At 37.5% G+C, this 11,132-nt stretch overlaps 1 long non-coding RNA gene across 1 annotated transcript in view; it reads left to right on the forward strand.

Annotated features, from left to right (window-relative positions):
- The window catches only part of LOC110586761, a 200,782-nt gene extending 193,169 nt beyond the window's left edge, over window positions 1–7,613 (forward strand). The window contains exon 3 of the long non-coding RNA XR_002480728.1: window positions 7,426–7,613. This is a non-coding gene — a long non-coding RNA (uncharacterized LOC110586761). The remainder of the gene's footprint in view (window positions 1–7,425) is intronic.
- The last annotated feature ends 3,519 nt before the right edge of the window (window positions 7,614–11,132 follow it).

The following is an 11,132-nucleotide window of genomic DNA, read 5'->3' on the forward strand; positions in this document are numbered from 1 at the left end:
GGGGGGTGGGGAAGGAGCCTGTAGCCAATGTAGTTAAGTTTCTTGGAAGAAACAGGACAACAGATTATCTTCTATCTGACCATCTCACTGAATTCCTAATTTTCTATTTTTTTTTCAGTTTGATCTTTTGATTCTTTTAGGTATACAAATATGCCAATTTACTTAATTTTATTTATTTTTTAGATTTTATTTGAGAGAGAGAACAGTGTGCATGAGTGAGGGGAGGGGCAGAGTGGGAAGGAGAGGGAGGGAGAGAGAGAGAACCCCAAGGTGACTCTACACTGAGTGTGGAGCCGAGGTGGGGCTCGATCTCACCACCCTGAGATCATGACCCAAGCCAAAACCAAGAGACGGGATTTGGACGCTTAACCCACTGAGCCACTCAGGTGCCCTACAAATAAATCATTTTAAAACAGTGGTAATTTTGCCCTCCTTCTTTCCCATAATTATGTTTTCAAAAATGTTTAGTTGTATATGTATATGAGAATGCTAAATAATGGAGTTAATAGCAGAAATTACTTTTACTGTTCTTTTATATGAATGATTCCAGAGATTCACCATTAATCCTGAAGTTGGTATCTACTTCAGTTTAAATTTTATTATTATGGGAGTTTCTTTCTATCAAATACCTTCTTGGCATCTGCTGAGATAAAAATAATTTTTCTATTGACCTTTTAATATGGTGAATTTCCTTGATACATTTTCTGACAATGAACCATTGTTGTGTTCCTGACGTGATCACCACTTAGTAATGATTTATTAGCTATTCTTTTAGTGTACTGTTAGAGTCAACTTGCTAATATTTTATTTAGATTTCTCTTGCTTTACGAATGAGATTGGGCTTTGTCCAATGCTTGATATATACCAACATATAATTTGAATACACAATACCTTGTTGCTGGATAACATTAACATTCTTTCTTCCAATTTTTTTTGTCTCTTCTTCCCCCAGCCACTTTGTGTCAGGCGCTGTGTTGAGCAAGAAGAATTCAAAGATAAATATGTTCTGGTTTCTGTTTTAGAGGAACACTGTCTAGTAGGGGAGAGCCACAAGGAAACAGATACTTACAAAATGGTGTGAAAGTGTGGTAGCAGAAGCATATTCCAGATAGCCTGGGAGTTCAAAGGAGAAAGTTTTTGGCATTTGTATGGCCAAAACATTTGGTTGGTCAAAAAATATTTGTTGAATTGAACTCGCCTTGTTTAGAAGAGGATTTTTAGTAGAAGCCTTACGGGGCCGTTGACTTTTTATATTATAAATAAAGGAGTAGAAGTCAAGTTCTTTTCTCTGAGAAGAGTGAATTACTTAGAGGACTACAAGGTAGACCTGATTTTACTGTATCTTTCTTTTTCATAATTAACACCTGCAATTTCAAATGGAATCTTCTTTTTGCCTTCATGAATTTGTTATGAGTCATAGTTTCTGAATTGTTTCCAAACCCTTTACCCAAATCAACTAAACATGGCTATGCTATGAGTTCAAAATATTTCAGAAAATCATTTAATCTGTAGGTAGTGTGAATCCCAGAAAAAGTTAGCATTGATTCTTACCCTTTAATTATTGGAAATTATTTAGATTTAAAGGAAATGATTAACATGTTCTTAATACCCTGTATTTGTATTTTTCTCATTTGTCAGCCATACTTTGTATTTTACCTATTTCTATTGTTCTTTTTCCACTGATCACATTACAGAGAAGAGGAGAGGGGAGAAAGGAACAGACATGTATTGGCCATCTATATTGTGTTCTACATCGTGGGGTAGTTCACAGCAACTCTTGAGGGACATACTCTTATCCTCACTTTCTCAGCTGCACAGAGGCTTTAGGTAACTTACGGGCACAAATCTTGGTTAAGGTGAAGCTAGAATTCTAATACAGATGTGTTGGAGTCTATAGACTGCCTTTCTATCACACCACAGAAAGGGTTTGGGTTCAGAATGAAATGTTTCTGTGTATTTATGACATACTTTATGCAGGTCTAACAATTATTAACAAGCCAAACATGTAAGAATCCCTTGGGTAGTTTGATAAAAATGTATAACAGGGCTTTACCTCTGGAGATCCTGGATTCAGTTAGTCACTTGTGGTGCCTTGCAGTCTGCCCCTAAGAAGTTTCTCAGGTGATTCTTATGCCCAGTCAGCTTTGGAAGTGAGAAATATATGCCGTTGTCTTCCGATGATAGAAATTACATTGTCACTGAACTCACTAGTGACTCTCAGCATTATTGTGGTCTTGGGCATTACCTGTAGAGTTCATGCATGTCATAAGCACTGAAATAAAGAAGGTGAATGTCCCTTATGAAAGAAGGTGCTGACTTCCCACAGCATCTGAAGGTCTTTATGGATGAACTCTAATGTAAAGATGTTATTTCTTGATTGACACTCACCATCTTTTTCTAGAACAGCTCTTTTCAACCCTGGCTGGACATAAGAATGGCAGTGCCTCAGCCCCAAACCAGACCAATTAAATTGGAATCTCTGGGGTGGGGTCTGAGCAGCAATATTTTTAAAGTACTACAAGTGATCCTAATGTAGAGTCAGGACTGAGAGCGCTCTCTTTTCAAGCAGGGGAAAGTGAGTTCAAGTATTAGACATTTTTTTTCTTCTGGAAATTGGGAAAAATCTTAATTTATTTTTAATTTTTTTATTAATGTTTATTATTTGTTTCAGAGGTACAGGTCTGTGCTTCATCAGTCTTACACAATTCACAGCGTTTACCATAGCACTTACCCACCCCAACGTCCATCACCCAGCCTCCCCACCCCTCCCACCCCCCTCCACTCCAGCAGGGAAAAACCCTAACTTAAAATGTTGAATTATTTACTTTTTAAAAATTTGCACATAATTAAGGTGTATAATATGAACTAATCAGCATGTTCATAAATACAATGATTACTACAATCATGTTAACATATCTTCTCACATAGTTACCATCTTTTTATTTTTTTGATGAGAGCACCTGAAATGTACTGTCTTAGAAAATTTCCAGTATTCAATACAGTATTATTAATTACAGTCATCACACTGTATATTAGTTCTCTAGACTTACTCATCCTACATAACTGCCGTTTTGTATTCTTTGACCAATATCTGCCCATTTCCCCCACATCCCCATCCTTTGTAATTAATGTTCTAGTCTCAACTTCTGTCAGTGTTCTAGTCTGCTTCTGTGTATTTGACTTTTTTTTTAGATTCCACATAGAAATGAGAACGTAATTTTTTTTTCTGTGTCTGGTTTATTTCATTAAATAGAATATTCTCCAGATTTAGCCATGTTGTGGCAAATCCAGGATCTCCTTTTTTAAGGTTGAATATATATTAAATTATTAGTTAAAATATAAAATAAAAATACAAATATATTTTATTTATTCATCTGTTGGTGGATACTTAGCTTATTTCCATATCTTGGCTATTGTGAATAATGCTACAACGAACATGGAAGCACATATATTTTCTTTCATGTGTTTGCATTATTGACATTTTAAGTATTAAAAGAAGTCAAGGGTAAAAAGTAGCCAGTAAAGTAATGTGTCTGACATGGGATTGTTTTCTTCCCATCAACTTTATTCACCTGAACTTAACACAAAAATACTCTCATACTTTTATGCATTCTAGGATGTGTCTTAGGTTTTTAGGTAACCTGGAGGTAATTGTCAATGGCTGTATAAGGAAAATAAAGTTTATAATTGCTGACTGAAGCTTAAGTTAATCAACTCAATTTTCTCCCGCTTGTGTATTCTACAAGTTGTTCATGCCAACTATGGGTCAGACAGTGTACTAGGTTCTTAGGATACAATTGAAAACACAACACAGTTCTTGTCCTCATGGCTTTGTAATGGGGCATAGAGAGAGCCAAATGAGATAAATGGTATATAAGATAACTAGAGGATGCTATAAGAACACTTAGGAGGACAACCTAACACAAAGACATTTCAGGAATTCCCCAAAGTATATTATCTTGTATCACCTGGATAAAGGCAAGAGAAAGAAGACATGGGATAAATGACTGTTTATCTGTGGCAAAGGATAGATAAACACAAATAGAACTCTCAATATGTGTGTGTGTGTGTGTGTGTATGTGTGTAAATTTTTGAATGAGGTCTTGGAAATTTTTCTTTGTGGTAGGAATCTTTGTAGTGATTTTTATATACTATTTTTAATTTACCTATAATATGGCTTCATGTTATATTATTATTTTTTGTATAGAGATAAGGCAAAGAAGTTGGTAAAATTCACACTTCCTGCCTCCACCCCTTGGTTACCCATAAACATTCTGAGGGGTTGACAGGTTGGAAGGCTGGGACTAGAATTTTTATTTCCTGGTTTTCAGATTTGGGACAAAGATCATTGCATTACATTGACTTTTTTTTTTTAAAGATTTTATTTATTTATTTGAGAGAGAGAGAATGAGAGACAGATAGCAAGAGAGGGAAGAGGGTCAGAGGGAGAAGCAGACCCCCCGCTGAGCAGGGAGCCCAATGTGGGACTTGATCCCGGGACTCCAGGATCATGACCTGAGCCGAAGGCAGTCGCTTAACCAACTGAGCCACCCAGGCGCCCGCATTACATTGACTCTTAAAAGGAAATGTTTGAAGCCACTTTCTTATGTAAATAAAATGTATTATTTTTATGATACGTTTTATTTCACACCTGTTGACTACCCATCAAAGAGAAATTGGATGGCTTATGTTTTCAATGATATTTGAAGATAGCTATGCTAATTGTGGTATTTTCCTAGCAATGCAAATATTCTTCCTTTCATTTCTAAGTATTGCAAATACGCTTTTGTAACACAAAACTCCCATTAATAACCATTGAAATGTCATTTTTTTCTAACCTTTTTTTTCTTGAAAGTTTGAGTTCTTCTATTGACTTAATTTTTTTTAATGCCCTGAGGATTTCCCTTCATTAAAAATAAAAAGGCCAGTGAACAAGAATGGTATTGTTTCTATGAATAGATGTGGCAAAAGAATAAAGTCAGTGTTAAGATTATCATTCTTGTCAATATCCTTTCAGTTGTATTTTGTAGACTAAATTGAGGGTGAAGGACAAGGAAAGGTTGGAAGGCATAATAAGTACAGACATTCTTTTTTGGCGCAAGATAATTCAAGCCCAACCAGGACAAGATTTTCACCTTAAAAAGAAATTTTTCTGAGAATAATCTCCTTAGGCAAAGATAACCCAACAAATGATACCAAAAAGCATTTTACGTTACATGGGAGTGGAGGTATAGCTGAAGAAAAGTGCAAGTCTTTTCTCTGAAATGGTCTTGGTAGTTTTACTCCTTAGAAGCCATTTGAGTGCCCAGATGTGTGTTTGTTTTCTTTATCTTTTTATTGATAGCAATATCATTAAAAATTAAACTCAGAACTTCTATGGAAGGTGTTTTTGTTGAGTTATGAAAGGTACAGCCTCTCCTAATCTTCTGACAGCTCCTAGATAGAGGCTTCTAAAATGAAGTATTTTGAATACATACAAAATGTTTAATTGGTTTTGTGTTAGTGTTTACTTTTATAATAAAAGAATACTATTTGTCGATTCTCGTTCAAAGAGGAAACAACTAGTTGAAGTTTTTGCCCTCCATCTTTTGAAAATGAATTTCAAAAATTATTCAACCTCTAATCACATTTGTTAAAATTGATCAAACCAACTTGTCTGCTGACTCAATTTTCCATATATCTTTTACTTCCACAGTATGACTTTTAAAAACGCTGAAGTGTGTTTTTACTGTGAACTGTTCTACAGGAAGGAATTATCAATTGTAGCAAGTGATACAGGGAATGCTAGGGTATGACTCTTCTAGTATTTCCTGAGACTTCCTTTTATCCATCCTCATTTAATACCATGACACTTTCTCAGCATGGACGCTGCAGACAGAGGTGGCTACATTTTCAACCTCTCTTCCAGATTCATGCCCTGAAGGGAAAAGAAATGCTGTACAAATGGGTTGAACCTCAGGGTTTGCTCTGAGAGAGCGAAAGTTTACATTTGTCAGCGCAAAATGAAGAAGCATGGTAGAAGGCGAGTGCTGGGTGCTCAGAGTTAAGCGCCACCGCCCCCAGTCTAATGGGTAATAGAGTCATTAATTCTGCTGATTAACTTGGCCTTGGGGTTCATGGAAATGACATCCACCTCTTTTTTTTTTTTAAGTTCAAACTGTGGAACGAGGGAACATAAAAAAACAAGCTAATTAGAGAGAAATCAGGAGAAAAGCAGAGAGAAAAGAAAGACAGTTTGAGCATTAATGAGACTTGTTTGGGGAGTGAATGTGACAGGCTCTTCAAAAGCATTATTGTCAAATGTGTCACCATTTCATAGATGGCGAGAGCTACCTTTGAGCTTCATGCTGATAGTTAATGATTTGAAACTATAAAAAGATTGAAAAGGTAAAAGGGAAAATGTCAGACTCAACTGGATTTTAATGAGCTTTCTTTTTTTCTTTTTTCTTTTCTTTTTCCCCCAAGGAAAACAGCCTGAAGAGTAGAGAAAGTTTGTGTTCTTTCTATCCCTCACTCTCTGGATTCCCATTTCTTTCTTGGATACAGTTGGCAAAAGAACAGTGGGATAGGGATTATCAAAGGTCTACACTCAAAGATCTGGGATGTTTTACTTTTCTGAGAAGATGGTTGGCGGTGAGGGCAGTGCAGGGGTTTGAATGACAACAATAAGGAGAGATTGATGGAGGAGACAGCAATAGTGCTTGTTTGTTTTTTGGGGACGTGCTGAGCAGAAGCTGTCTTCATACTGTGAAATGTAACAAAGAAATCCAAAGTGATTACGCGGGTTCATTTGTCAGTATCACTGCTCCAGCTATCGCTGTGTGCAACAATGGGATGACAAGGCATTTATTGCTGATGGTTGGTTATTAGTCGCATTATAGGAAACATTAGAGCAGAGTAGGATACATAGACCAGGGAGACAATAGCTTTCTGGGCTCTGAACTCAGCAGGGTAGCCTTGTCATTAAATTTGGTAGTGCCAATTTAATTTAAAAAAAAAATAAACTGGAAAGAAACTTTGAAAATGAATTCTGTAACCCCATTTTTACCTTAATAGGAACTGTCAGGATTTCACTCCCTGGGCTCTCAGTTATGTGTTAGTAGGCTGAGCACATAGAGAAGGCTCACATATTTTCAAAAGACTTGAATGCTAGTGGGAAAATAAGAACCAAATTTCAGTTCTTTTGAGGTGATTTTCTTGTGGTCCTTGAAACATTAAATTCTGATTATGGTATAGTACCCAGGAACAAATTACTAAGCAGGTACCAGGGTCAAACCAATTGCCTTACTAATGAGTTTCTGATGAATTCCTTTCTGAAATGAGACACCTAAGTTGCTGATTTGAAAGTGATAGGCCAACTAGCTCATTGCATAGCAGAGAGGCTGCATGTAGAAGAGGCACCTGAAATCTTTTTTGTTCTTTCAGAGTTCATCATCCAGCACCCACTGATGCAAATAGCTCTGAACTCACTGTGTGCATGAATCTACTTGCTATGTCCACATATGTATTTTTTTGGCCACTTACCTGTAGAAAGATTATGAACAGAATAGAGGTTAAAAAAAAAAAGAACAGAGATGAAAACTAACTGAAGATCTTAAGGGCCCAGAGGATTAAAACAAATTAAAAAGCTCTACACAGCAAAGGAAACCATCAATAGAAGGAAGTGACAACCTACTGAATGGGAGAAGGTAATTTGCAAATGACATATCCAACAAAGGGTTTGTATCCAAAATATATAAAGAGCTTATACAACTCAACACCAAATACCCAAATAATCCATTTAAAAAATGGGCAGAAGACATGAACAGGCATTTCTCCAAAGAAGACAGCCAGATGGCCAACAGACACATGAAAAAGATGCTCAACATTACTCATCATCAGGGAAATGCAAATCAAAACCACAATGAGCTATCACCTCCCACCTGTCAGAATGGCCAAAATAAACACAAAAAACCAGTGTTGGTAAGGATGTGGAGAAAAAGGAAGCCTTTTGCCCTGTTGGTGGGAATACAAACTGGTAGAGCCACTCTGGAAAACCGAATGAAGATTCCTCAAAAAATTTAGAAATTGAAGTACACTATAATCCAGTAATCACACTACTGGGTATTTACCCAAAGAATGCAAAAACACTAATTCAAAATATATAGGCACCCCTATGTTTATCACAGCATTATTTACAATAGCCAACTTATGGAAGCGGCCCAACTAGCCATTGATAGATGAACGGATAAAGTTGTGGTATATATACACAATGGAATATTAGTCAGTCCTAAAAAAGAATGAAATCTTGCCATTTGCAATAACATGGATGGATCTAGAGGGTTATAATGCTAAGTGAAATAAGAGAACGAAAAATACCAGATGATTTTGCTTTAATGTGGAATTTAAGAAGCAAAACAGATGAACAAAGCAAAAAAGACAAACCAAGAAACAGACTTTTAACTATAGAGAACAAACTGGTGGTTATCGGAGGTGAGATGGGTGGGGGGGATGGGTGAAACAGGTGATGGGGATTAAGAATGCACTTATGATAAGCACTGAGTAATGTATAGAATTGTTGATTCACTATACTGTACAACTGAATCTTTAAATATAATAATGTGTGTTAACTATACTGGAATTAAAATAAAAAACAATTCTGAGACCAATCCAAATAGTAAAAACTAAGAGAATTCTGCCCTCGGGTAAATGGAGACCTAGAGGTTTAAATAAACTTGACCACGGTTGTAGTCATTATCTGACTTAAGACTAGAAGCCTAGAGGGCGCCTGGGTGGCTCAGTTGGTTGAGCGACTGCCTTCGGCTCAGGTCATGATCCAGGAGTCCCTGGATCGAGTCCCGCATCGGGCTCCCTGCTCGGCAGGGAGTCTGCTTCTCCCTCTGACCCTCCCCCCTCTCATGTACTCGCTCTCTCTCATTCTTTCTCTCTCAAATAAATAAATAAAATCTTTAAAAAAAAAAAAAAAAAAGACTAGAAGCCTAGATATAGCTTAGATATATATTTCAGAACCTCTCTGATTTCTGCTCAAGGCAACTAGGTGTACACTTAATTAGTTTTAAGTGGCCTTCCTCCATGCTATTGGGGATCATTTAAACAAATTTTCTGCAATGGCCAGCAAGATGGAAATCCCTCAGGCCTCTCCTTTGGTGCTGGGCATGAAGAAAGTTCTCTGTGAAGCATGGACGATATCGTTACAAAGTTTATTGGAGAAAATATGGGTTTGTTCCAGCTGGAAAGGGTGTTGTTTCTTTGGGATTGCCATTTACCTGAGGGCTCAGTTAGGAATTTCCTTTTTAAGAAGCCTTTCCTGATTCCTAAGAGCTGTGTTAAGTATCTCTCCTTTTCATTGCACTGAGCACATTTTATTAAAATAAGTCATTCGCATGGCTGCTCTTTTCTATTTGAGGATAAAATATTAAAAGATATAAGTACAAAACTTAAATGGTTGATTTTGTCAGGGAAATTTGATTTAGAGAAATCCAAATAAAATAGAAAAAAGAAATCATATTTTGCTTATATTTAAAAAAAAAATTAGAGCGAGAAAGCATGAACTGGGGGAGGGGCAGAGGAAGAGCAAGAGAGAGAATCCCGAGCAGACTCCCTGCTGAGCACAGAGCCCGATGTGGGGCTCAATCCCAGGACCCTGAGATCATGACCTGAGCTGAAATCAAGAGTCAGACACTTAACCGACTGAGCCACCCAGGTGCTCCTGTTCTTTATGTTTTTAAGCTTCCTCTCTCTTCTCTGGTCTTATTCAGAGAGTCTTAGAGACTGTATACATGTTCCCTGCACCCTCTCCCCTACCAGCCATTCATTTTTAAGAGACCTCTAAGTTACCAAACAATGTATTTGTAGGGACAAAATTCAATCAGTATTTTGGTTTTCATCACCATGTTATCAAATATTTCGAGAATATTTGTTGGTAAGAGAAAATAGGTGATTTCAGCAGCAATCAAGATTGGTTCCTCCAGGGAAGGAAAGATGGAGGCCAACACATTGCTTCTTTTTTGAGTTCTTTCATGGGGTTTTAAATAAGTTCTTGCTTTTGCTGAGTGACTTTAGTGGTGTAAGCTACAACTCCCTTCATGTATAGTTCCATTAAATTGTTCACAGCAATCAATCCTGGTGAGCTAGGCAGGACAGGGTCTTTAATTCCTGTCGTACAGATCAGCAAACTGAGGTCCCCAGAGTATCTTGTCCAAGGGCAGGCGAGCAGGCAGGCAGATGCTGAGGAGTGGGGCTGATACTCAACTCTTCGTCTTCCTAAGGACTTCCAGGACTGGCTGCTATTGCAATCCAGACACCAAAATGAGCTCTCCAATTTGCCATAAGTTTACTAAATATTATGGTAGTATTATTGCACCAGGAACTCCTCAGAAAACCATACTACATAAATGAATGTCAAACCATTTTTTAATGGCTCTTCCTAAAGGTAGACAAGCTCTTTCCTCTAGAGCTGTGCAGATGTTAAAGGCACATGCGTAACAGAAATGACACTTGATTTAGGGGGAACTCAGTATGGCTGGATATAAAGCTGCATATGGTTTCAGTTCAAAGACTAACAAGAAAAATATTTTCTGAAAGTAGTTATAAAAGAAGAATACCATCTTGACCATCCTAAACAGAGTGTCTTAGTACAAGGGCTAAGCCAACTGCCAGTGTATGTGTGAGTATGAGTGTGTACGTGTGTTTTTGTGGGCATATAAGGTCTGCCAAATTTTTGCCAGTGGTGCTAAGTACAAGAGTTACTGAGCAATCTCAGCGAGAGTTCCAGGGTTCTGCAGCTGGAATTGGTGCAGGTGCAGCTCTCTGGTCACTGGCCCGCATTATTTTGCAATACTGCTGGCAGTAACCACTTTTAAATAGAAACATGATTGCACTTTAATATTTCTCCTTTCTATTTTTTACCCCTACTGTAAATCAGTCCTGTTCTGAGCACGAAGTCCTTGCCAAGGTTTCGGGTAACAGATTAAGCCCACTGGGCTGAGCCTGTTTTCAGTGCTTGGAAACACACTGAGTAAGTTCCCCACCGTTGGTAGAGCCCACATGACTGAGTGAGAACATATTAGGCACAGAAAACAAACTTTTCTTAGGCTTTTGTGGCATTTGGAGATGAACTGTTTCACTATTCC

The sequence above is a fragment of the Neomonachus schauinslandi genome, chromosome 8 (genome assembly GCF_002201575.2).
Source record: "Neomonachus schauinslandi chromosome 8, ASM220157v2, whole genome shotgun sequence".
In the NCBI taxonomy this organism is placed as follows: domain Eukaryota; kingdom Metazoa; phylum Chordata; class Mammalia; order Carnivora; family Phocidae; genus Neomonachus; species Neomonachus schauinslandi.